The 26,595-nt window shown below is 50.9% G+C and overlaps 1 long non-coding RNA gene across 2 annotated transcripts; it reads right to left on the bottom strand.

The window, feature by feature from the left end:
* Positions 1-747: 747 nt before the first annotated feature.
* Positions 748-23,913, bottom strand: LOC142863102 (uncharacterized). Of its 2 annotated transcripts, XR_012913998.1 has the most exons (4): positions 23,610-23,913; positions 20,957-21,098; positions 3,391-3,607; positions 748-1,516 (listed from the first exon to the last, which is right to left on the bottom strand). It is a non-coding gene; the product is annotated as an uncharacterized LOC142863102 (long non-coding RNA). The 2 variants fall into 2 exon arrangements; XR_012913997.1 differs by lacking the exon at positions 748-1,516 and having other exon boundaries at positions 2,584-3,607.
* Between the last annotated feature and the right edge of the window lie 2,682 nt (positions 23,914-26,595).

Below are 26,595 nucleotides of genomic sequence, written 5' to 3'. Positions count from 1 at the left end.
CCGATCGCGGGACAGCGGCTCGTCCTTCTGCTCATGCTCAGCCCAAGGCAGGCAGGGTCGGTGGAGATAGTGGCAGGTGCTGCTCTGTGGCCAGGCTTCGTTCCAATCTCTGCCTGGCACTCCTACTCACTAAAAAATTATTTATTTTTAAAAAGGGTTTTGTGTTTGTTTGGTTTTTTGAGTCAGAGTCTCTGTCGCCTGGGCTAGAGTGCAGTGGCATCATCATAGCTCACTGCAACCTCAAGCTTCTGGGCTCCGGGATCCTCCTAAATAGCTGGGACTACAGGCATGAGCCACCATGCCTGGCTAATTTTTCTACTTTTTGTAGAGTACTAGGATGACAGGTATGAACCCCCTCCTCCGGGCCTGCATTCAGTTTAAAGCCTTCCTTGATTCCCAGAATTTAAAGCATGATCTAAACTACCTGTAATGGGGTATGAGGAACAGGCTGTGTACCCCGTCCCCCACATCACTGACCTACACTTAGAACGCCTGGGGTTTGTGGTCTTGCCCCTTGATAGCTGCTAGCTACTTGCTTTTGGGTAAATCATTTCAATTTTGTGCCTCAGTTTCCTCTGATCCCTGACTATACTTTGAGAATGGAAGGAAGCAAACAAGCAAATGTGTTTTCAAAGCATATTTAATTAATAACTTGGAAAAGTAATGTATTTATTTTTCTTTTCTGAATTTAATTTTTATGTAAAAATTTTACAAAAGGAATGCATTAATACATTCCATGGTAAAAGATTCACAGTATAATGTCAAATGAAAAAGGCCAATCAATTGTATATGAAATAGGACCACAACTTTGTTTTAGAAAAGTATAAATAAACCAGGTGCAAAGACTCAGGACTTTGATCCCAGCACTTTGGGAGACAGAGGATCACTTGAGCCCAGGAGTTCAAGGTTACAGTGACTATGATAGCACCACTGCACTCCAGCATGGTCAAAAGAGTGAGCCCCTGTCTCTAAAAATAGTATAAATACACTGAAAAAAAAAAATACACATAAGGAAATCCACCAACATGTTAATTAGTGTTACCTCTGGGTGGTAGGATCACTGTAGATTATTACCTTTATCTTTATTTTTCTATATTCAATTTTTTTTTCAAATAAGGATGCACTATTTTTATAAACAGAAGAAAACTACAATTTTTTTTTTAAAGAAAGACTACAGAATGTTTGAAAACATTCAAGGCTCAACAAGCAAATTAGATGTCGCTTACGTGTCAGTAATCAGAAACCTTTAAAATGGAAATTCTGCCGTTTGGAAGCACGGTCCCTCCTCCCCCAATACCACCTCTGCGTCTCAGCAAGACTGTAGCACCATGCCCAGACTGGTGGGTGGGTCCATGTTTTTTCTCTTGAAAGTGGCATGGAGAGCTCTCTGCTCCCTTTTGTTCCAGAACTTCACCAGCCTCCTCAGCATGAAATCCCTCCTTTTGAAGTTAGGCCTGGCTCAGGCAGGGGAGCCATGGGTGGTCTTCCATGGGCCTGGAGAAGGCCCTCCAAAACCCTGCAGAGTTACCAGGTTACTTAATTAGCCGAGGAGGCCTGATATTCACCTGTCTGAAGAAAAAATCTGCGACACTCATGCCCCCTCTCTTTGGGTTATCTTCTCTCACAGCCTTACTGAACCTAGAAGCTCAAAAACCTTCAATGACTCCTCATTTCCCTCAGGGTGGGTATTGGCTAGCTTCCTTAGTCTGACATTTCATGTCTGCAGGATCTAAACCAATCTTCCTTACAACTCCCATGTGCCAATCACATGGCCTGTCTGCCATCCCCGAAGCCAGAAAGGGACTATAATGAATGAAGAAAGCTGGGTGTGAGGCAATGGGGAGAGGTGAGGACTGTGGCAAACTGGAGCAAGCCCACTTCCTAAAGGGATGGCCACTTCTAGTACCAGTCAATGGTTTTCTGGTGAGGTCTTCCAGTTTTTCAAGAGAACCGGGAAATCTGGATTTCTATGGGAAATCTTCTGATTTTTAAATAAATACTGGCAGCTAATTCACAAAATGCATTTGGCCAGTCTGCCGATCACAATTTGTGACTTGTCTTGGGAACACATTGAACTTTTCTTCCTCTGCACCTCTGCTTTTGCTATTCCCACTGCCAAGAACACCCTCCCACTCATCTGAGTCTAATGAACTCCACCTATTGTCAGACCCAGCCAAAACACCACCTGTTCCATGAGCATCCCTGGGTGTCCTCAGCTAGAAATGACATCTCCCTCCTTGGGGCTGCACCAGTCATTTAGTTCTGTGCCTGTTCTACCCCATGCCACAGTTGTTTTGGCAAGAGTCCTATCTTTCCTGGTAGACAATGAGCTCCTGAAATAGTCAACGAATATTTTTGGAGCACCTGCTATATCATAAACACCAAGCTAGGCACAGCCTACAACAAAATGGATATCTTTGCCTTGAGTCTAGTTCAGGAGACAGATTTTATTTTTATTTTTATTTTTTTTTTTTGAGACAGAGTCTCACTTTGTTGCCCAGGCTAGAGTGAGTGCCGTGGCGTCAGCCTGGCTCACAGCAACCTCAAACTCCGGGGCTCAAGCAATCCTTCTGCCTCAGCCTCCCAAGTAGCTGGGACTACAGGCATGCGCCACCATGCCCGGCTAATTTTTTGTATATATATTTTTAGTTCGTCAATTAATTTATTTCTATTTTTGGTAGAGACGGGGTCTCACTCAGGCTGGTTTCGAACTCCAGACCTTGAGCAATCCGCCCGCCTCGGCCTCCCAAAGTGCTAGGATTACAGGCGTGAGCCACCACGCCCGGCAAGGAGACAGATTTTAAATAATAATTTCTAAGATACCTAATTCCAACTGTGATGAGTTTTATGGAGTTAAAGTTTATAAAAGGGACTTAATCCAGGCAGGAGGATTAAGCCAGTCATGGGGTAGAGTGTGGAAGCATTAGCACCAGGGTGAAGGGTTATACAGTTTACTCCATCAAGGTAGCCAGCTGAGGGGGCAGGTGACAGCTGAAATCTAGTCCTTGTTCACTTGCCCAAGCTACGATTTTTTCTAATGTGCACAAAGGCATTGTGTAGACTGGCAGGGTGGCCTGGGCAATGACCATACCCTCCATGGCCCGGAAGGCCACATTAAGGTGTTCGATTCTTATCCTGAGACATCTTATATATCCCCTTCCCTAACCATGTCAGTTAGGGGCTTCACAGCCCACTGTGCTCCCAGAGAGAGTGCACAGTAACGGAAACTACCTTCACAGGGTGCCTGCCGCAAGCCCAGCACTGTGCCGGGGCCACACACTCATTCTTCCTTTCTTATTCTCCAAAGGACGTAAGCATTCTTTGATTTCAATCGAACAGATGAGAAAACGAAGGCAGAGAGGTCAGGCAGCCTGCCCAAGGTTGGCTCACGGTTAAGGCCGGGATCCACTCCCAGGTTCGTGGGAGTCCGAGCCCCTTCTCTTGGCGGCCGTGCAGCAGGGTCCCCATGAACACACAGGAAGCACCAGGAGGTCAGAGTCTTGCTACTCAAAGAGGGGCTGGCAGCCCGCAACCTTGGCATCACCGGAAGTCCGTCAGAAATGCAGGCTCTCAGGTTCCAGCCCAGTCCTAGTGAATCAGCATCTGTCTATTACAAGAATCACAGACGCGTTACAAGCTGAGAGGCACTAGAGAATAATCCAAGCAAAGTGGCATACTGTCTCTGCAGTTCTTATACAACAGTCTAGCGTCTCACAGGCCAGGTTTCCAATAAACTGAGAAAAACTTATTATAACTAAATTGCGAGAATTGCTAACTGTTCTATCCATCTATCCACCCCAGTGTTGTCTTGTATTGCTACTCCAAGGGTAAAAGACTGTGAGAAGCTAGCATCAACTCCAAAGACAAGCTGCTGTCTTCTCTGCTTCTGCTCAGATCTCTAGTATAGATCTGCCCCATCCAGGAATAAATCTAAAGCTGTTTGGCCCTTTCTCCTGGTTCATTACTGCTCCAAATCATCTTCCCCTTGGGGGTCCATTCTGATCCCCAGATCATTTTCTGGGACCCACTTTTCACAAGACAATTCCTTATCTTAGCCTGCAAACTAGCGGCAGATGGTTGGGTAGGAAAGATTACAGGGTGAGGAAAACTTGGATTCCCCTTCAGCTCTCAGGCCACATGCCGGGTACCCTACCCCGACTTCTCCATCCCCATCTGGAAAGTGGGTGGGATGGAATGGATTAAGAATAACTGTATCAGAGGCCTGGCAGGGAACATAAAGCAAGTTCAGTGGCCTAGGTGAAACAGTAGGGAGCAGTGGAGATAGTGGCAAACTAGAAGGTGCAATGCCCTGACCCAAAAAGGTGGCCCCACCCAAAAATAGGCTATTGTTGTCATGATATATGCTGTCATATAGTCTAATTTTTCAAGATTTGGGAATCAGATTTCCCCCTATGAAATGTATGCTGTTTAAGTACTGGGAACTGGTGAAAACAAACACACAACACTGTGTGGGCCAAGTAAAGATCAGGTGCAGGCCAGATGCGTCCGTGGGCTGCCAGTCTGCGACGCGTGGCTCGGATGCCACGCTAGTGCTCACGTGTGAGTCTGTGATTCCATCCTATGCGTAGCTCTTTTAGAATGCGGCAAAGCAGCCGCTTGAGGGCGGGGATGGGGCGCAGGGGGCGGACATCCGCGGCTTCCGGAGCCTGTCCACGGTCGGCACGGCGGCCCGGTCCCTTTCCGTGCCCCCTCCCCACGCCTCCCCGGGAGCGGGCCCTGCTAGGGGACTCAGCCCTCGATCCCGGTGGCGGGTCGCAGGGCGTCAGTCGCTCCACACCCTCCCTACCTGCTCGCCCGCTCTCCCGGCAGGCAGCGATGACTCAGCCTCCGGAGGAGGGAGGGGGAGGGGAGGAGGAAGAGGGAGGGGGAGGGGAGGAGGGAGAGGGCGGGGGCGGAGCAGGGGGAGAGGGAGGAGGGGGTGGAAAGGCGGGCGGAGGGGAGAAGGAAGGAGGAAAGAGAGGACCGGGAGGAGGAGGAGGAGAAGCGGGGGCAGGGACGGAGGGGGAGGTGGGAGCCCCAGCTCCCCCTCCTCCAGCGGCCGCCTGAGATTGGCCGGGGCCGGTGGGGGCAGGTGGGACGACAGCGGAGGCGGTGGGGCCGAGGTGCGGAGAGGAGGGTGGTTGCTGCTCCCTCCCCCATTCATTCCGGGCCCCTGGGTGCCCGTGGGTGCACGTGGGGCGCCGCCACACCCACAGGCCCACCCCCTGGCGCTGTGGGACGGGAGGGCGGGCCGAGGGCGCCCGCGAGCGCGTCTGCAGGCCGGGTGCTTGGGGAGCGCGTCCCGGCCGCGGGCCTGGGCGGTGGGAAGGGGATGGAGACGGTGCTCCCCGGGGAAAGGGAAAATCTACACCACGTATAGGCGGGTGGAAACTTAAAGGGAGAAATGGGCCTACTGGATGCATATTTGCTGGTCTACGCAAGTAGCCAGATGCAAGGTTGAATTTGGAAGGCTCCCCAAGAGGAAGTTTCCTTAGCAATTTTTGGTAATATAAATGAATGGACTGTACTACGGGAGCATATCTGTGTGTACATACAGAGGCCGGGGAGGGTGACTCATGCCTGTAATCCCAACACTTTGGGAGGCTGAGGCAGGAGGGTTGTTTGAGGCCATGAGTTCAAGACCAGCCTGGGCCACATAGTGAGAGCGCCCACCATCTCTACCAAAAAAAAAAATTAGCAGAAGGTGGTGGCCTGCTGTAGTCCCAGCTACTTGGGAGGTGAACTAGGGGTTTGCTTGAACCCAGGAGTTCAAGGTGACAGTGAGATGTGATGGCACCACTGCACTCAAGGCTGGGCCACAGAGTGAGATTCTGTTGCTAAAAGAAAAATAAATACAAGTTTAAAAAATGCCTTTTTGTATGTATGTTCATATGTGTGTTTGGGAGACTATATAGGAGCGTATGTGTGTGTCATTGAATACTGCACGTATAAGTAAGCACATTAATAGCTACCTATGAGTTTGTGTGCAGGAATACATTTCTGTGTGTATGTACAGGGGAGTATCTTTATGTGCCTAAATGTTAAGCATGTATATGAGACCTATGGGTTTGTCTGGGTTTGTACTTGAATACATGTAGGCACATGAATTTGTGGGTTCGTGTGTGTGACTGCGTATCCTTGGATATGTGTTGTTTTGTGTGCCAGTGTCACATATATATGTATGTGTATATGGGACTACACGTGTCTTTGTGGGATTGTAGTATGCTTATGTACGTGTGTTTATGCATGTGTGTGGGAATACATTTGTGACCAGTCTGTGAGCAGGCCCGCAGCGTGTCCTGAGGTTGTATGTATGTGTCTGTGTGCATGAAGGAGAATGTGTGTATGTGTTTTGCAGTCTGTGTGGATGTCACTGTGTGTGTGTCTTTTTTTTTTTGAGACAGAGTCTCACTTTGTTGTCCAGGCTAGAGTGAGTGCTGTGGTGTCCGCCTAGCTCACAGCAACCTCAAACTCCTGGGCTCAAGAGATCCTGCTGCCTCAGCCTCCCGAGTAGCTGGGACTACAGGCATGCGCCACCATGCCCGGCTAATTTTTTCTATATATATTAGTTGGCCAATTAATTTCTTTCTATTTACAGTAGAGACGGGGTCTCGCTCTTGCTCAGGCTGGTTTCGAACTCCTGAGCTCAAACGATCCACCCGCCTCGGCCTCCCAGAGTGCTAGGATTGCAGATGCGTGAGCCACCACGCCCGGCCTGTGTGTGTGTCTTAATGCAAATCTGTGGCCACCCTACTGTGTGATAATGGTCACATGATTCTGAAGGGTTGGGCTGGTCAAGGCCCCCCCTTGGAGAAGGTGGTCCTTAGGGGTGGGGACTGTGGAGGAAGGAAAGGCTGAGTGACCTGGCCCACTGGCTAGACCATCCAGAGCCGTGGGCGAAAAGGCTGAAGCAAGACCAAGGAAGGCCCTGAATGCCAGACACGGTCATCGTGGCCTCCTCTGGCCTCCTCCACCCTCTCAAGTGCTCCACCTACTTCCCTCCTGGCCCTCCTCATACTCTACCTTGTCAGTGCTCTCATGCACCGTGCATGTCCTTTGTGACTAACAATAGCAACACTGATACAGCGTTACTACGAGCTTGTCCCTTAGAAGCACTTAACAGGCGTGAGTCAGCTCTGTGAGGCAGAAACTGGGTATCCCCGGTTTTACTGAGGGGGAGCAGGAGGTTGGGTGCCTGTTGGTGGTTACACAGCCAGCTGGTAAAGGGGCCTTGGATTCAGAGGCCCCTTGTCCCCACAACCCCTGTTGACATTTTGGGCCAGATAATTCAGTGTCATGTGCTGTGGATTGTAGGAGGATTGGCAGTATCCCTCGCTTCTACCCAACAGATGCCAGTAGCACTTCCCTGCCCAGATATGATAACCAAACATCTCTAGACTTTTCCAAATGTTCCCTGGGGACAAAATCCTCCCGGATTGGCCGGGGGCGGTGGCTCACGCCTGTAATCCTAGCACTCTGGGAGGCCGAGGCGGGTGGATTGCTCAAGGTCAGGAGTTCAAAACCAGCCTGAGTGAGACCCGTCTCTACTATAAAAATAGAAAGAGGCCGGGCGTGGTGGCTCACGCCTGTAATCCTAGCACTCTGGGAGGCCGAGGCGGGCGGATTGCTCGAGGTCAGGAGTTCGAAACCAGCCTGAGCAAGAGCGAGACCCCGTCTCTACTATAAATAGAAATGAACTAATTGGCCAATTAATATATATAGAAAAAATTAGCTGGGCATGGTGGAGCATGCCTATAGTCCCAGCTACATGGGAGGCTGAGGCAGGAGGATTGCTTGAGCCCAGGAGTTTGAGGTTGCTGTGAGCCAGGCTGACGCCACGGCACTCACTCTAGCCTGGGCAACAAAGCGAGACTCTGTCTCAAAAAAAAAAAAAAAAAGAAAAAAAATCCTCCCGGATTGAGAGCCACTACAGTCGACTATTCTGCCTCCCTAGATAAATGTTTTCCAAGGGGCTGCACTGTTTTCACCCTGTCCAGTGGCTTAGCTGTCCCCTTCTTTTACAGTCATCCTCATGGCTATGCAGGCAGTCCCTGTCTCTGTCACAGTCAAACAGAAGGCTTACCAGCTGGGCCACGTTGCCCAGTAAGGCAACCTCTCAGAGCCCCGGCCACAGAAAGCACAGGGCTTGGCACCTTGCAGACACCTCTGTAGCTCTTATTAGTCCCATTGGAGTCACGGGGGTTCCCTGGGGTCAGAGCCTAGAGGAGGAGTGCCCGGAGCCAGCTGACCTCTCTTGCCCAGAGCTGTGCATGGTGCTGGTTCTGCAAGTTTGCTTTCCCGGCTCAGCGAGAGCTCTGCACTATGGAGTCCCATTTTATGCTGTTGTATCCTGCGCCATTTCAGCTTTGCACATGACAACGCCTGGCTTTTCCCTCTGGCAGAACCTGATTTTAAGGAGCAAGTGCTGCCTTGTGGCCAGAGCAGGTACTCAGGAAGGGCAAGTCGGGCCGTCAGCAGGGCTCTCGGGGTGGCGTGTCAGAACCTGGGCCCTGGCCCAGGCAGCGTGCATGGCGTGGCGCTGCAGCACCAGGCACCCTAGCAGGGCGGCGCCCGAGCAGCAGGTGCAGGAGAGCGAGGTGGCTCTGCCACACCTGGAGGAGGCCTGAGACTCCCACTATAGACAAGACAGACAACAGTGCTCACAGAGGACATCCGTGCCACTGCTGTGTCTGCCACTCGGGAAACTCCCTTCTCTTGGCTGTTCCTTTGCTGCACTATTTCCCCTCTGCTCCTTCTATCCTCCTCCATCCCTGCGCTATTGCCACTGTTCACAGGGCCCTTTGCTCCTCTTGGGGGACTATAGAGGAAAGTGGTTAAAGGCGAGGGTTCGTGTGCCTCCTGTGAGTCTGTGTGATCTTGGGCAAAGCACTTCACCTCTCGGTACCTCAGCCTCCCGAGTCGCTGGGACCACAGGTTTATACCACCATGCCTGGCTAATTTTCTCTATTTTTTGTAGAGATGGGGGTCTTCCTATGCTGCCCGGGCTGGTCTCGAACTCCTGGCCTCAAGTGATCCTCCTGCCTCAGCCTCCCAAAGTGTTAGGATTACAAGTGTGAGCCATTGTGCCCAGCCTCATTTTATTGCTTTTTGTTGTTATTGTTGTTTTGAGACAGAGTCTCGCTTTGTTGCCCAGGCTAGAGTGCCGTGGCATCAGCCTAGCTCACAGCAACCTCAAACTCCTGGGCTCAAGCAATCCTGCTGCCTCAGCCTCCCGAGTAGCTGGGACTACAGGCATGCGCCACCATGCCCGGCTAATTTTTTCTCTATATATTAGTTGGCCAATTAATTTCTTTCTATTTATAGTAGAGACGGGGTCTTGCTCAGGCTAGCTTCGAACTCCTGACCTCGAGCAATCCACCCGCCTCGGCCTCCCAGAGTGCTAGGATTACAGGCGTGAGCCACTGCGCCCGGCCTCATTTTATTGTTAATCAAGAATAATAGCAATAATGGTAGCTATTGCGTACCAAGGGCTTTGCGTATTAAGGAGGATCACTTGGGTCCAGGAGTTTGAGGTTGCAGTGAGCTACGGTGACACCACTGCACTCTAGCCCAGGCAACAGAGTGAGACCCTGTCTCAAAACAAAACAAAAAACAAAACCCAGAAAAACACAAGACAAAAAAAAAAAAACCCACAAAAAAACCTAATAAAATGAGAATCAGCTACTAATTGCCAGGCACAGTGCTAAGCTCTAGACAGTCCTTTTTGCATTTGATCGCTCCAAAAGCTCTAAGAAGAAGGTGCTGGGCAACTCACCCAGGTTACAGCTCTGAATCTGAACCTGAGTATCGTCACTGCCAGGCCCGCTGCCTGCTCTTCCCCACTGAAGGCAGGAGGGGCAGTAGGCAGGGGGGGCTCATCTCCAGCTGGTGTGTCCTGGTGAATTTGAGAGTCCTGGAGAAGAAGGTACTCGGGGGACAGAAGAGGAGGGTTTGGGCTCAAAGGAGGTGAAGTTTCCTTTTTCAGCTATTGATGGAACCACTTAGCACAGCAGGCTGTGGTCTCACGGCCTCTGAGAAGTATTGCCAGGTTTTTACTACTGCATAAAGTCTATTTTCATTACAAGCCAGGGTGTATATTGTTCCAGTGCTTTATGTTTGAATTGGACGTAGGAGAAGTACAGCAAGGTACCAACTTGTGGCGAGTCAGAGGACAGGTGGGAGGCCCATTGTAGAGTTGCTGCCAGCGAAAGACGGTGTGTTCACCAGGAGCTATGAGAACGTGGCCAGGTGTGTAAGGGAGGATGGTCCATGTGGAAGGGTTAGTTCGTCCAACACATATGCCAAAGGGCACGAAGGGAGCCAGGTGATAACTGGTTTTGTTAAAAGATACTCAAGGCGTTATTTTTCCTTGCACTGTGATAGTGCGGTTGTGGTAGTTATCTCTTCCTCTGCAGCAAATCACCCCAAAGCTTATGGCTAAAACAATACATCGCACAGTTTCTGTGCATCTGGATTTCAGGGACAATTTATCTGGGTGCCACCGGATCAGGATTGGTGGTGAAGTTGCAATCACGATGTCAGCCACAGGCCAGGCACTGAGGTCTCAGACTCCTTATAGGACAAAAACCACACTTGGCTGCTTTCTGATCTCTAGCTCAGCCCTGGCCCCAAGTTCACGTTCATGGAGTCCTGATTAAGTGGAATGGAATACAGATAATTGAAAATATCTGTTTTTTCTCTCCTCTGGGACCCAATCTGCCCTGTGGTCTGGCAGTAGTAGATGCTGAATAAAGGTTTTTTGAATGAATCAGGAACGGCCTGGCCCTGAGAAGGGACAAGGTCTGGGGACGGCATTTCGGCCTGGGACATGCGGCCCTGGGTCCCCATCCAGCCATCAGATCTGCAGGGGAGGGGGAAGCAGCTCTGAACTCAGCCAGCCTGTGCCTGATTTAAATTCCTGGCTGGTGAGGCCCAGAGAGAGACAGGGACTTGCCCGAGGTCACCAGGATGTTGACAGCGCCAGGATGAGGCTGTGTGGCTCCCAGCTGGGGCCCTCCCCCTGGTCAGTGTTGGTTTCACCACACCCTGCAGAAAGCACAGGGGAAAGGGGGCCTCGGTGCCTAGGGGTTCCCAAGGTCCAGCTGGAACTTCCTCAAGCAAGAGCTCACCCCACCCATTTCACAGATACAGTAACTGAGGCACTGGGAGTCTGCAGGCCTTGCCACGCAGGGAATTTGCAGGGGCGAGAAGCCCAGCCAGGCGGCTGCAGTGTAATGCTTTCGCTATATTCATGTTCTGTTTCTTGGCCAGCCCAGGGTGAATCTCACTTCCCCAGATCTAGGATTTATTGTTCACACGTTCTCCACATGTTAGCAGGTCAAGGTGCTTGAGAAATCTGCTTGGCTGACCTTGCTGGTCCTTCGGGTGAAGCCCGGAGCATCCCGGAGTCTAGCCCAAGGTCACATGGCAATCAATCACAGCAGTGCAGGCCACCCGCTTCCAGACGGCTCTCCTGCCCCCTGCAGTTTAGCGAGGGCCTCCAGCCAGCAGGCAGAGGAGGGGAGACACAACCTGGAAAACGAAAGTGATGCCTTGATGTGTTTCAGGGAGCCAAGGTCAAGGCACCTCCACCCACATATGTAGCCAATGCTTTATGCTCACCTAGCGGTTCTCAAACTTTTTGGTCTCAGAAACTCTTTTTTTTTTTTGAGACAGAGTCTCACTTTGTTGCCCAGGCTGGAGTGAGTGCCATGGCGTCAGCCTAGCTCACAGCAACCTCAAACTCCTGGGCTCCAGAGATCCTCCTGCCTCAGCCTCCCGAGTAGCTGGGACTTCAGGCATGCGCCACCATGCCCGGCTAATTTTTTCTATATATATTAGTTGGCCAATTAATTTCTTTCTATTTTATGGTAGAGACGGGCTCTCACTCTTGCTCAGGCTGGTTTCAAACTGACCTCGAGCAATCTGCCCACCTCGGCCTCCCAGAGTGCTAGGATTACAGGCGTGAGCCACCGCGCCCAGCCAGGGGCTCTTTATACTCCCAAAAATTATCTAGGATCCTAAAGAGCTTTTGTTGATATGGGTTATAGCTACCAATATTTACTGGGTTAGAAATCAAAACTGAGAAATTTAATAAAAATCAGTTTAAAAGTAACAACAAACTACATGTTAACATTATGTATTTTATGAAAAATAACCGTATTTCAAAAACAACAAAAAAAAAGTAGTGCAAAGAATAGCATTGTTTCACATTTTTTCCAAATCTCTGGCTCAATAGAGGACAGCTCAATTCTCCTATTTGCTCATATCACATGACACGCAATTTCCAGAAAACTCCACCTTACACTCATGAGAGAATGAGAGTGAAAAAGGCAGGTAACATGCTATGTCCTGTTATTCCTTCTCATACCCTATCATGAAAATAATTTTGACCTCACAGATAGCCTAACAGGGTCTCCTGATCATACTCTGAGAATTGCTGGTCTACACTATTGATTTAATCTTACAGTAACTCTGTGGGGTGAATCCTGTTGCTATTCCCATTTTATAGATGAGCAAAGTGAGCCTCAGCAAGGCTATAAGTCTCTGTCAGAGACACACAGCCAGGGAGGGCAGAGCCTGGATTTGAAGCCCAGTCTATCAACTCTGGGACCTGTGCTTTTTTTTTTTTTTTTTTTGAGACAGAGTCTCACTTTGTTGCCCAGGCTAGAGTGAGTGCCATGGCGTCAGCCTGGCTCACAGCAACCTCAATCTCCGGGGCTCAGCCATCCTACTGCCTCAGCCTCCCGAGTAGCTGGGACTACAGGCATGTGCCACCATGCCCAGCTAAGTTTTTGTATATATATTTTTAGTTGGTCAATTAATTTATTTCTATTTTTGGTAGAGACGGGGTCTCGCTCAGGCTGGTTTCGAACTCCTGACCTTGAGCAATCCGCCCGCCTCGGCCTCCCAAAGTGCTAGGATTACAGGCGTGAGCCACCACGCACGGCCTTTTTTTTTTTTTTTTTGAGACAAAGTCTCACTCTGTTGCCCAGGCTAGAGTGAGTTCCGTGGCATCAGCCTAGCTCACAGCAACCTCAAACTCCTGGGCTCAAGCAATCCTCCTGCCTCAGCCTCCCGAGTAGCTGGGACTACAGGCAAGCACCACTATGCCCGGCTAATTTTTTCTATGTATTTTTTGCCAATTAATTTCTTTCTATTTTTTAGTAGAGATGGGGTCTCGCTCTTGCTCAGGCTGGTTTTGAACTCCCAACCTTGATCCATCTGCCCACCTCAGCCCCCCAGAGTGCTAGGATTATAGGCATGAGCTGCCATGTCCAGCCAGGGACATGTGCTTTTAACAGTGTCACTACTCCAGCTCCTGGCTGATGAGCAGATACTGACACAGTAGGAGGGACAGGATCAGGAAGCAGTCAGAGGTTTTGGGGTGCCCCAAGGGGGGAGATAGATACAGGGTGGTGGTTAATAGTGTGGGCTCGGGAACATGCCGCCTGGACCCACATCCTGGCTCTGCCCCTCATGCGTTGTGTGACCTGGGACAAAATATTCGACCTCTCTGAGCCTCAGATACCCCATCTGTAAAATGTGACAACAGGATATTTACATCACAGGGTCTGTAGGGAGATTAAATGTTAATTCGTGTCCATTCTAACAGAGCTAATGCATATTGTATGTAGTATATGTCTTTTAGTTGGTATAAATCTGAGAACTGGGCCCTGGACATGGTTTTTCTGAAGCTGCAGAGCGGCAGGTCCAGAAGGCAAGGCCCGGGGCAGGGAGAGGAGGGGTGACCTCCGGGAAGGAGGAGCTGTGACACTGAGAACAGGCTGCTGTCAGGTGGGGGGCAGGGCTGATGCTCTACTCCTTGGAGTTCAGGCATCCAAGCCAGTGTGAGAAATACAGTGTGGCAGGAGGGCCAGCCTTGCCTGCCCCAGGGACGGAGGCCAAACCCCTTGCCCACTGAGGATGAGTGCAGGCTGCCAATGTCCATTCCAGAAAAGCCACCAGCTGGCGGGTCTCTCCTGACCCGGTTCAGGTAGTGGAGGCACGAGCCATAGCAGCCTTTTGCTCCTGCCAGCCAAACTCTGCAACAACGCATCTGGAACTACATTGCCAAGGGATCCCAAGAACCTCTTGCCAAACTGCCTCCTTATCCTCTCGGTAGGTGGCAAGAGTAGCAACGGACTGCACACATGACACAGCAAGTTGGGGACAGAAGTCCCAGGCCACCTGGCATCTACTTCAGGTTGTAGCCACCAGGCCACGCCACCTTCCTTGCTCGGCCATCTGCTTGTGAAGGTGGCAGCCCGGGAGCCCGACTGCCCGATGGGAGTCTCAGTTCTGCCACTTCCTGGCTGTGTGACTTCGGGCAAAGTGCTTAACCTCTCTGCACCTCAGTTTCTTTATCTATAGAACGGGAATGGTAATTTTACCTCCTTCATTGGGATGTGTGTGGATTAAAGAGAATTGATCCGTGCAAAGAACTCTGAACACTGCCTAGTGTAAAGTGAGCACTTAACATCCGTAGTTAACACTGTCACTGTCGTCATCATCATCATCAAGCTCTTGAACACTATTAGGGGACACACTGGGGTGCTCTTCGTAGAGTGCCTGCTCTGCTTTGTGTGGGGCCTTGGGAGGGACGGGCAAAGGCAGGGCTGGGTTTTGGCTTCTGCATGGGGCCTAATTCATTGTGTGATCTTGGACACATCACTTGCCTCTTTGGGCCTCAGGGTCCCCAGCTGGGACAAGGTGTGGGGGGGTGTCTTTAAACATTTTTTCTGTCCTATCTCTAGTGTCATGACATTTCTCCCACAAAACGGCCATGTAAATTTGCATGGCCACTCACTGCAGTATTGTTTATAAGGTGACAGTAAACATTTAGAAATGGTCTTGTTGTCCTTCCTCGTTGAGGTTTTAAAAATAAGGGATTAATAGCCCGAAACCGGAAACAGTCCAAACGTCCGTCCGCAGGCGGAGGGGTGCACGCGCTGTGGTCGCGGGCCGCGGTGTGACCCTCAGCGGTAAACGGCGACGAACTCCTGGCGACAGCGACGTGGACGGATCTCAAAAGCGCCACGCCGAGCGGAGGAAGACCTACCCCAGAATGCGCACTGTATGGTTTCACGTATGGAGTTCAAGAAAAGGGAAATTTACACTATAGGGACAAGAAACAGTTCAGTGGGTGCCAGGGGCTGGTTTGGGGACAGAGGATTGATTGCAAAGGGGCACGAGGGGACTTTTGATATGCAGGAAATGTTCCAGTAGTGGTTGTGCCACGGTGTAATTTTTCAAAACCCATTGAACTGTACTGTCAACATGGGTGCATTTCATTGTATGTCAATTCCACCTTAGGGAAGCAGTTTTAAAAAACAGATACGCCCAATAGATTCCACCCATCCAAGGAAAGCTCTGAATGTGTCAAAGGAGTGGGCTACATCTTTAGGCACCAATATGGAAAGATGTCCTTGTTAGCCTGGTTTTTGTTTTTGTTTTGGTCTAGGTTTTTTTTTTTTTTAATTTCAGCATATTATGGGGGTACAAATGTTAAGGTTACGTATATTGCCCAGCCCCCTTCCCCCTCCCACCCACCCCACACCCGATAAATGTTATTCCTATATGTCCACTTAAGTGTTGATCCATTAATACCAATTTGCTGGTGAGTACATGTGGTGCTTGTTTTTCCATTCCTGAGATACTTCACTTAGTAGAATGGGTTCCAGCTCTATCCAGGAATACACAAGAGGTGCTATATCACCATTGTTTCTTAAAGCTGAATAGTACTCTATGGTGTACATATACCACATTTTATTAATCCACTCATGTATTGATGGGCACCTGGGTTGTTTCCACACCTTTGCTGGTCTAGGTTTTTTTAAAACACATTAAGTTGTCAAATGAAAAATAAAGGCAAGCTGTGTCATGACACTGGTGACACTGATATTGATTGAAAGCTCACTGTGGGCCGGGGAGGTGCCTCACGTACATTATTTTGTTTAATCTTGACAATATCCATGTGAGGATTAATAGATGAGAAAATTTAGGCTCAGAGAGATTAAATAATGTGCCTGGGTAGGAAGCTGAGGAGCCACATGGCTGGGACCCAGGACACGCTCTGGGCCACCACACAGTGCTCTGTCGTATGATTCCAATTCATTAATTGACCGTGTTAGGCTACACGTAGGAAAAAATCTAGAGAGGTGACTCCAAACTGGGCCCCCGGGGTTCTGCCTGGAAGGTGAATTTACAGGCACCTTCGCTTTCCATATCTTGTCTTCGTTCTGTTCCACTTGATTGATTGCAACTGAGTTACCTTTGCCACCACAGAAAACAAAACAGGTTTAAAAAAAAAAAGTATTAAAAAATGTCTCTGTCCTCTATCTCTTTTGCTCAGGACCTGGACACCCTCTCCTCCCTGCTCCCTCTCCCGGACGGGGCCACGTGCCTGCCCGGCCCCCCAAGCCCCACTGATAAAGGCCCGAGCCAGCTGAGCCCCATATCGGGCCGGAACAGCCCCTGCCGTCCCATCCAGCGGGTCCCCCAGGGAGGGTGCGCCCTGTCCCAGAGTCAGCAGGCTCCAGGGCCCAGGAGATAACAGGAGCTGCGGGGGGGGGGGGCTGTGAGGGCCAATAGTGCAGGGTCTCCAGCAGGGAGGCGGCGTGGCCAAGTGGGACTGTTGTCAGGCCTCTCTCTGCTGGACATATGAGGCCTCTGAGGCCCAGAGAAGGGGTGACCTGCGCAGCCCACGTGTGTGGACCTGGTTCTGTCTGCTGTGTGACCCTGGGCACGTGTCAGCCCCTCTCTGGTCCTCAGGTTTCCCTGGGATTCCTTGGTTCCAGCCTGGTCCTCTTTGGGGAAGTCAACTGGGCCCTGAGACCATCCATGGGAATCAACAGTGTAGAGGAGATGTCCTCAGCCCCCACGTCTGACCCCCGAGGGGAAGTGTGGACACCCAAATGCAACCTCATGACTGTGATCGTGGTCACACTCACCTGCCCAGGCATGCACAGGTCTGCATGCCCCAAGGACAAGCTGGGCCACCCCTGGCCAGACAGAGGCTTGTTTACACGTCTAAAGGTCGGGTGCCAGCTGCCAGGAAGGGCCTCAGCTGGTGAGAGTCTACAGCTGTGTCCCCAGGTGGCAGATAACGTGTGCCCTGGGAAGGGACTGCCAGACCCAGGAGAGGGTGGGTGACCACACCGGGTGGCCCTCTCTGGTAGAGCCCCTGCCGGCTCTGTGGCTGTGGCCCGGCCTAGCACCTCTGGGCCCTGCCTGGGCTGCTTCTGCCACCCCTGCCCTCTAGGAGCACCCCTAGGCCGGCTAGCCTGGTTCCCCTGACCCTGTCGTGGCTCTGCACTGCCCAGCATGCCTTTTATGCCCCTGGGCACTTCCACCCCCCCAGCCTCAGTTTCCTCATCTGTAAAGTGGAGAAAGCCATAGCTCCTATCTGACAGGGTGCAACAAGGAATGAGTGAGCTAAAGTGCGGCGTGGTGGCAGGTGAATGGAAGGGACCCGACACAGGGGTCTCTATTTTTAGGGATACTTTTGTGTTCTGGAAGCCCTGGCTCCCAAGGTAAAGAGGCTTCAGAGATCTCCCATCTGACATCTCACAGTCACAGGGTGGAGCCTAGAAGCCGTGTCTGTCCCCTTCTGCTTTCTTCCCCTGCAGCATTTCCCATTTTCTAATCCCACCTTTCCCCCTTAGCAGCAGGCCACGCGTCCCCATCCACACCGCCCCACATGATGGATCATGCAGACTTCTCACCTCCGTGAAAACACAGAAGTCACTCAGGGGCGTCTAGTCTGGTTGTGGTGTTGGGACTTACACATTGAAACCTTAAAGAGTGGCACCTATTCACTGGGCGTGGTGGCTCACGCCTGTAATCCTAGCACTCTGGAAGGCTGAGGCGGGAGGATCACTCAAGGTCAGGAGTTCTAAACCAGCCTGAGCAGTGAGACCCCATCTGTACTAAAAATAGAAAGAAATTAATTGGCCAACTAAAAATATATAGAAAAAATTAGCCAGGCATGGTGGTGCATGCCTGTAGTCCCAGCTACTCGGGAGGCTGAGGCAGGAGGATCACTTGAGCCCAGGAGTTTGAGGTTGCTGTGAGCTAGGCTGACACCACGGCACTCACTGTAGCCTGCACAACAGAGTGAGACTCTGCTTCAAAAAAAAAAAAAAAAAGAGTGGCACCTATTCTATGCGTGTACCCCGGGCACAGACAGAGGGTGGACACTCAGCTGCAATCTCTGCCTGGGACAGATTACTCTTTCTTCTCCCTGCCTCCCCCCCAACCCCCAGGGATACTCTTGGTCATAGAAACTCTTGACCACTGACCTGCAAGGAAGAGGGAAGCTCATTTTGTTTTAAGGGAGTTCGCTCTATGACCAAAATATTTACCAAAATTTTCTTTACATTACATTGGCAAAAATGTGAACACTGATAACATCCAGGACGGGAGATGCCACGAGGAAACAGGCTCCCTCCGGTGCTGTGGGTGAGAACCAAAGTGGGCACCGCCCACTGGGAGTGATTAGCATCTTTATCAACAGACCACACACTCCCCATAGCCCAGGATCAGACTCCTGGGAATCTACAGACAGAAATGCCAGCACAGAGGCATCTATCTGTTCACGGATGCTTCTGGAAGCATTTTTCTTTGATTTTTTGGTAAAAGTACAAAACTGGAAGTAATTCCAATGACTATCCACAGAGGGTTGAATACCTAGACATTTTGTGACCCAACCACACCATGGAATATTATACAGATGCCCAAAGGCACAGATGCCTTGGAACGTTTCCAAGATTCACTGACAAGTGAAAGAAGCAAGTCGAAGAATATAATCATATATGATTAGAATTCTGAAAACAACACACACATAAACACAACTGCGCTCTTTCCAAAAAAAATATATATATATATATAAAATCAGGTATATTGGTGTATAAACGTTCTGGAATTATTCATCCCCAAATTTAACTTAATGCATGCCATTTTCTAGAGGTGTGGCTTTGGCAAGAGACAACTCTTCAGCCTCAGTTTCCTCCTTTCTAAAGAGGTAATGACAAATCTCTTAGGGTCGTGATAAGAATTAGTATTGCTAATCCTTGTAAATCGTACAAATTGCTCGTCACATAAGGTGCGTTATATAAATACTCAGGAAAATAACGCAGAAAGAAAATGTCAGCTAAACATTTGTTTTCAGGAATAAATTTTCAGGAAGCGCGAAGGCTGACTCGTCCGTCTGTCTTTGCTGCCACCTAGTGGTCACAAGTGGGAAAGCATACATTGGAAGGCTTACCTGCCTTCCTCTGTGCCACGGTTTATTGAGGAAAATACTGGAAGCTACGTCCATGTCCATCAATAAAGGATTGGTTAAATAAATTATGGGATGTCCATACAACAGAATATAATAAGCTAAATAAAATGATAATGTAGGGCACATTAAGAGCTCTTGACATGTGATACCCTGCACCACTCAGGACTCTGCAGACCCACCAGCAAGACGGCCCTCACCAAATGTGCCCCCTACCCAGGACCCCCTAGCCTCCAGAACTGTAAGAAATACATTCTCCTATAAATTAAAAAAAATGATATTGTAGACTTATATCACTGACATATATTATTGAGTAAATAATAGAGATGGCCTGAACCCGACCACTCAGAGATAACTATTGGTAAAAATTGTTAATATTCTTCTAGCCTTTTTTCTGTACATACATACACGTTATTTTTTTTTTTTGACAGGATTTTGCATGCCGAACATACACGTTATTTTAAAAGTGGAATCATGCCATATATATTATTTTGTAACTAGCATTTTACTTAACTGTATATTGAATATTGTGATTTTTCTCAAGAGGCATAAATTAGTTTTACACTAAAAAGGCTACTTTTATCAAATTTTAATATCATATAGTGCATTCTTCTTTCATGATGCAAACATTACAGGTAAAGCTAAAATCTCTTTGCCTTCCCCCCTCCCCCAAAGTCACCCAGTTGGGTGTGCATCCTTTCAGACCTTTTCCCAAACTTGTCAGGCCATTTACATTCTTACGTATGTACATGTACACACAGGCAGTTACGTGTATATATTATTATTCCATAACTTGGTTTTGTAACTTAATATGACTTGGAACTAACCAAGGAACCAGATACATTTTAGTATTTTATGGCTGTCTCATACTCCATTTCCTTACTGCCGACCGCCTAATGGTTAAAAAAGGAAAGAGGAAAAGAAAGAGAGGGAGAAAAACAAAAATTAAAGAAATAGGAAGAGAGGGAGGGAAGGAAAAGGAATATAAAGGAATCTTTAACAAAATACCATAGAATAAAAGAAAAAAGGAAAAAAAATTTTTTAAAAAAAGGAATCTCATCTTCCTCCTTTAAAAAAGGGTTGCGAGCTCCCCTGTTGTCCACTAGGGGGAGACAAAGAAACCCTGGCTAGAAACGTCACAATGCGATTCATTAATGGGTGGCTCATCAATTGGACGGTGGCCTTCCCGACATCGCCTCACGTCCTACTGTCCTCCTGGCACCACGCCAGCTTTGTGACCGCGCATCTCTTTCCCAGGATTCGGGACTGGGGGCACTCGCGGGCGATCACCCGCGCCCGCGAGCTCCCCGCTTGCGCGCCGGGCAGAGCCGCGGGCCGGGCGGGCGGCAGGTGCGTGACGCCGGGGCCGCGCTGCGAGTCGGGCGCCTGCACCTGCGCGGGTCCCCAGCTGCCGACCGCCCGGCCCCGCGCCGCGCCGCGTCCGCTCGTGGTGTCTGTCGCCCCCACCTGGCGGGATTTATTAGCGCGTCCCGCTCACACCCGCTTGAGCTCCGAGTTGGTGCCGCAGGTGCCACCAGGCGGAGAGACTGACTGAGGTCACGGTGGTCTTGACGCCCCAAACACGCAGGGCTCGGAGAAATGCCCCCCCCCACTTTCCAGGGTTCCCCGAAGTGAATGTGCAGGGATCTAGGGGAGATGCTGAACTCCACCCACCAAGCGTGGCTGAGCTCTGCACAGGTGACGTCTGGCCAGGAGTCCGTCCCTCTTAGCCAGGAGAAGGAAGGTCGTGTGGACGCGCATTTCTTCCCCGCGTTTCGCAGATGCCCAGCTCCGTGGTGCTGAGTTCTCTGTGTCTCTGGGGGAGGGGTGGCACAAAGCAAGATCAGACTCCACCTCCGTCCTCTAGTGGCTTCTGGTCCTCAACAGCTTTTTCTGTTGGTACCATTCGGCCCCTCCACCCGGCCACGCGAGGTGCTAGAACACCTGCTCTTCTGAGAAGTGGAGCAGCTATGGGCGCGTCACCACCCTCTGATCCCAAGCCTGGCAGACCCTAACCCAGCATTGCCCAGGACGCAGAGAGAGCAGCTGCAGGCCAAAGACACCTGGGAGGTCTCCTGGGGGAGTGGGGAGAGCCCTAAACCAGAGTCTGCAGTCTGCGGGGCTGGGTTCCAACCCCCGCTCTGCAGTGATGTGCCGTGTGGCCTTGCAGGGGTCCTTCCCTTCTCTGGGCCTGTCTCCTCCTCCCTCAGGCTCTCAGGTTCCCAAGGCACCTTTTACCCAGATTGATCACTTCTGAAGCAACTTCGGTCCCTCCTTGGATTCAGTGTTCCTCTGGCGGGTGGGCCCAGCCAGGCCAGGACTGGCTCCTTGCCCCAGTGGACATCTGTCCAGGGAGGGATGGTACCCTGGAGCCAGGGCCAGGCCACTGCCCTGGGGAGGGCACCCCCCACCCCACCCCGGGCTGGTGGGCTTCCCACGCCTCAGTTCTCAGCTTAAACTAATTGTTTAGATTAGAGGCCAACATTTAAAAATCGGGACAGTAGTATACAAATCCCCAGATTTTTGTTAAAATGAGAAGCTCCAACCCCCTCGGCCTGACCTTCCTTGGCATGGAGCTGAGAGGTGGCTGCTCTCAGCAGATGGGGACTCGGGCCACTGGTTTGCTGCAGGCGCCACCCAGCCCTGGACACTCACCCGCATCGCATGAGCTGCCTGGCCCTGTGATCACTGCGACCCTGGCCTGGCAAGGGGACCTCTCTGGCCAGGGGCATATCTTCATTTCCAGTGCCAACACCGGGCCTGGGACATGGCAGGAACTCAGTAAACATTTGTTGAACAAATGAATGAATAGACACACATGTGTGCCATTAAATCTACACCTCTATCCTTCTTTCTGGTATTCAAAGAAAGCCCTCCTTGATTCTGTCCAGAACTACTAATCATTGTGATAGTGACAATAATGAGCACAATAAAAACACCACGTACAACTTTGTAGCCCCGATAAAAATTGCAGTCGCTGCTGTCAAGAGCCCTTTGGGATATGAATTATATCTCCCCTTTTACGGATGAGAAACACCAAGGGTTGGAAAGGTGGAGCAGTTTGTCAGGGCTCGTGTAGCTCCTTAGGGAGCTGGAACGCAGACCCGGGCAACTTCTGGTCCTATCCTTTCCACTCATCTCTCTGGCTGTGGTCAGTCCAGAAGCCTCGATTCAGTTCCGGTCCGCTTTGCACACGTCTTTCCAGGAGCCTCTGCCGGGGGATGGGGGGTATGGGGGATGGGGGAGGTGTGGGGGTGAGATGGGGGGCACTGTGGCAGAGCTGGGAGGACACAGAGGATGTTCCTGGCTCCGCCCACCAGGGGGCCACTGCATTTCCTCTGCCTGGGAATCTTGCAAGGTGCTTACAAGAAGAGGACAAAGTGGGGATGGTTAACGTGCGCAAAAATATAGTTAGATAGAATGAACAATATTTGATAGCACAACAAAGTGACTATAATCAACAGTAAGTTAGGGATGTATTTATTTATTTATTTGAGACAGGGTCTTGCTCTGGTCTGAGCTAGAGTGCAGTGGCATCATCATAGCTCACAGCCACCTCGAGCTCCTGGGCTCAAGTGATCCTCCTGCTTCAGCCTCCACAGCAGCGGGGACTACAGGTGTGCACCGCCGTACCCAGCTAAAGGGTATAACCAAAAGAGTGGGATTGGAATGTTCCTAACACAAAGAAATGATAAATGCCTAGGGTGCTGGATACCCCAATGACCCCGATTTGATTAATTTACATTGTATGCCTGTATCAAAACAGCATATGCAGTCTATAAAGGCATGCAACTACTATGCATCCATAATAATTAAAAATGAATGCATCTCTCGGCTTGGGCGGTGGCTCATGCCTATAATCCTGGTATTGTGGGAGGCCAAAGTGGGAGGATGGCTTGAGGCCAGGAGTTCAAGACCAGCCTGGGCAACACTGTGAAAACCTGCCTCTATAAAAAGTAAGATAAAATAGCTGGCATGGTGGTGTGTGCCTGTGATCAGAGCTACTTGGAAGGCCAAGGTGGGAGAATCGCTTGAACCCAGGAGTTTGAGGTCAGCCTGGGCAACATAATGAGACCCCATCTCAAAAAAAATAAAAAAAAGCAAACAAACAAACCGTGCTCCGAAAGAAAATATGGGGCAGAATGAGAGGGAATTAGACGGGTCCAGATCCCACCTGGGGCGTCGTGGAAGCTGAGCCCGGAGGGAGGAGGAAATGGGGACCGGGAGAGACCTGCACAGGCTCGGGCGTGTGGGCAGGGCACTCCCAGCAAAGCAGGAAGAGAGAGGTGGCTATAGAGATACAGACACATAGAGCAATTTTCCATACCGAGTTGGTGCACCTGCTTACAGAGGCGGACCAGTCCTCACCCTGCAGTCGGGGAGCCGGAGACTCGGGACAGCCCGTGGGGCAAGTTCCAGTCCCAGTCTGAGTTGGAAGGCAGGAGCAAGCCAGCGTCCCAGCTGGAAGAGGGTCAGGCGGAGAGAAGGACTCTTTCGTGCTCAGCCTTTTCGTCTAGGCAGGCCCTCGGCGAAGTCGCACGAGGCCCACCCACTGGGGGCGGCAGTCTGCTTTACTCCCCCCAGACACACCCAGAAATAACGTTTAGCCAAGGATCTGAGCACGCTGTGGCACCGTGCCGTTGGCAAGGGGAGGAGACAGGCCAGGCCTTATCGGCCCCTACCCGCGTGGGGCGGGGAGCAGGCGGGAGGGCGGCGTTGTGCCTTGTTCCCTGGCCCGTGCAGAAAGGCCCGACACACTCCAGGCCATGAGTAGGAAGGTGCTCGGGCCTCCAGTTAGCACCATAAACCTGTCCCCCAGCCCACGTGACCCCGACTCCCGTTCAGGGCATGCGCTCTGGGTTCCTTCCAGCACCCAGCACCCTGGAAGGCTGTGCCGGGCGCTCTCTTCCCGGAGAAGCCAGCGCAGGCCCAGCTCAGGAGCCAGCCTCAGCCAGGCCGCAGAGGACCCAAGGCCCTACTGACATTTACGAGGTGCCGCTGAAGGGGGGCCGCCCCAAACCCTGAAGGAATGTTAATTGGCTAAAGCTGTCGCCTGTGCTCTCGCTTGGCCCCGGTTATTACCCTTTTATTTTTATTTGTCTTCCCCCCAGAGGCGCCTGGGTTGGGCTGAGTGGGCTGGAGCCGCCTCTCTGCACTGGAGCCCGAGATGGGAAGAGGCTGGAGACAGGGGCAGGGGGGTGTCGGGGCATGGAGGAACCTCTGGCTTGTCCCCACCGCCCACTGGCTTCTTCCTCTTGTTGGGGGTCTCAGCTCAGGGACTGGGTGATGGGCAAGTCAAGGAAGGGAGTGAACAAGCGGAGGCTAAAAACGCGGGCTGTGCTGTCAGACCCTCGAGGGTCCCAAAGCCTGCTGTCCCCCCCTGGGCTGTGTGAGCCTGGGCAGGTGTAACTGGTGTCACTTAGAATGACGTCAACCTTCCCGGGCTGTCCTGATGCAAAAGCAGGACATGTGTGGACTCAGCACTGGGGGGTTACAGTGATCGCAGGAAAGGCCGTCTCGGGGGCCAACATTGCAAACATCTTACAGGGCGAGTCATTGCTCGAAAGATGCTTCCAGAGGGATCTGGAAGCTTCTCACCATCCAGAAGAAGAAACTGGCCCAGACAGGGAAGGAGACTGGTGCAGGTCTCTGTGCAGGCAGGAGGCTGGGCCCTGACTCCGGGGCGGGACACGCTGACACAATGGCAATGTTGGCTTCTTCCAGCAGAGCGACCTAAGGGGGAGACATAGAGTGGGTCTGACTTGAATTTGCCAAAAGGACCCCTCATTTCAAACCCTCTACCTGCTTCCAGATCTGAGAAATGTTCTCAAACCAGCGTATACTGCCTCCTTCTTCTCCCTTTCCTCCTTCCCTTCCTTCTTTTCCCTTCTTTCCTCCTCCCTCTCTTCCCTGGCTTATTCAATAACTAGTTCACTCATTTACTGACTATGGGTCTGGTACATTTTTTTCCTTCATCGTTTCTGTGTCTATAATGAATCGTGTTGAGCTTGTAGTCACAAAAACCCACGCTGCTCACACAAATTAGAGTTTTTAATTTCTCACATAATGAGACACCTAGAGCTAGGCGGTCTGTGACGCCATGATACCATCAGGAACATGTTCTCCTTCTGCGCTGCCATCGCTAGTACATGGCTTCCATGCTCGGGGTCACCTCATGGCTCAAGATGGCTATTGGAGCTCCAGCCATTGTATCGGAGTCCTAGCATTATGTATAAGAAGAAGGAGAAGAGCAAAGAGCACATCTCTCCTCTTCTTTGGTTGTCTTTCAAGTGCTTTCCTGAAAGTCCTACCTAGTGACTTTTGCTTTGATCTTATTGGTCTCCTCTGTGTCCCCCTGCTATTCCAGGTCATTTGCGGCCCTGCACCCATTCCATCCTCACTCCCCTAAGACCCTGCAGCCCACTGGCATTGGCTTGACCTAGAGCGAGTCTTTGCATTGCACTTTGGCTGATCAAAGCCATTCCAAACACTAATCCTTGTCAACTCTCAGAACACTTGTCTGAGGGTGAAACTAAGAATATCTTCATGTTTCAGAGAAGAAACTGAAGCCCCCAAATTATAATAGTAATAATCATATTAATAGTTTTAATTTAATGAGCACTTACCATGTATTAACACAAGGCCAAGACCTTTCCATGTACCCATCCAATACACATCTATCAAAGGTCCACTTTGTCCGGCAGTGGGCTGGGTGATGAGGATGGACAGGAATCAGATAGAGCCCAGCTACGTGGAGCTGAGAGTTGGGGGTGGGCTGGGGAGGGACACAGGGACCAGGCGTGTACACAATCAAATAAATGTGTGATGGCGAACTAGGCAAAGTGCTGGGACAGCGAGTGAGTGAGTGGGACCCCCTTAGGGAGGTTGGGGGAGTAGCATATAGCTGGACCCCGGAAGTGTCCACCTCCTCGTTTGGTAGAAGACAAGACTGAGGCTCTGATGGGCAAAGTAGGTGGCCAAAGGGCCCCAGCTAGTGAGTAAAGGAGCCCAACATCACTTTTGTTCTCCCGTGATTGGCACCTGCTCCGCACCCGGTCTGTGCTGCCCCAGAGGTCCCCTCCACCCCTAGCTGGGTGCCATATACATGGCCACTTGTGAGGAGGCTGCAGAGTCAGGGCTGGGGCCGGGGGCTCCTGACTCCCCACCCAGAGCTCCTTCCCTGCCCCTGTGGTTCCTCCTCATCGTCCAGCCAGGAGCTGTCCAGGGCTGTCCCAGTGACCACAGGAGCCTCCAGGTATCCGTGGAGAACTTCTCAAATGTTGGGTGTTTTGACATGACGACAAATCCTAGAT

This window comes from Microcebus murinus, chromosome 21 (genome assembly GCF_040939455.1).
Source record: "Microcebus murinus isolate Inina chromosome 21, M.murinus_Inina_mat1.0, whole genome shotgun sequence".
In the NCBI taxonomy this organism is placed as follows: Eukaryota; Metazoa; Chordata; class Mammalia; order Primates; family Cheirogaleidae; genus Microcebus; species Microcebus murinus.
This window is presented reverse-complemented; position numbering and strand designations above follow the sequence as displayed.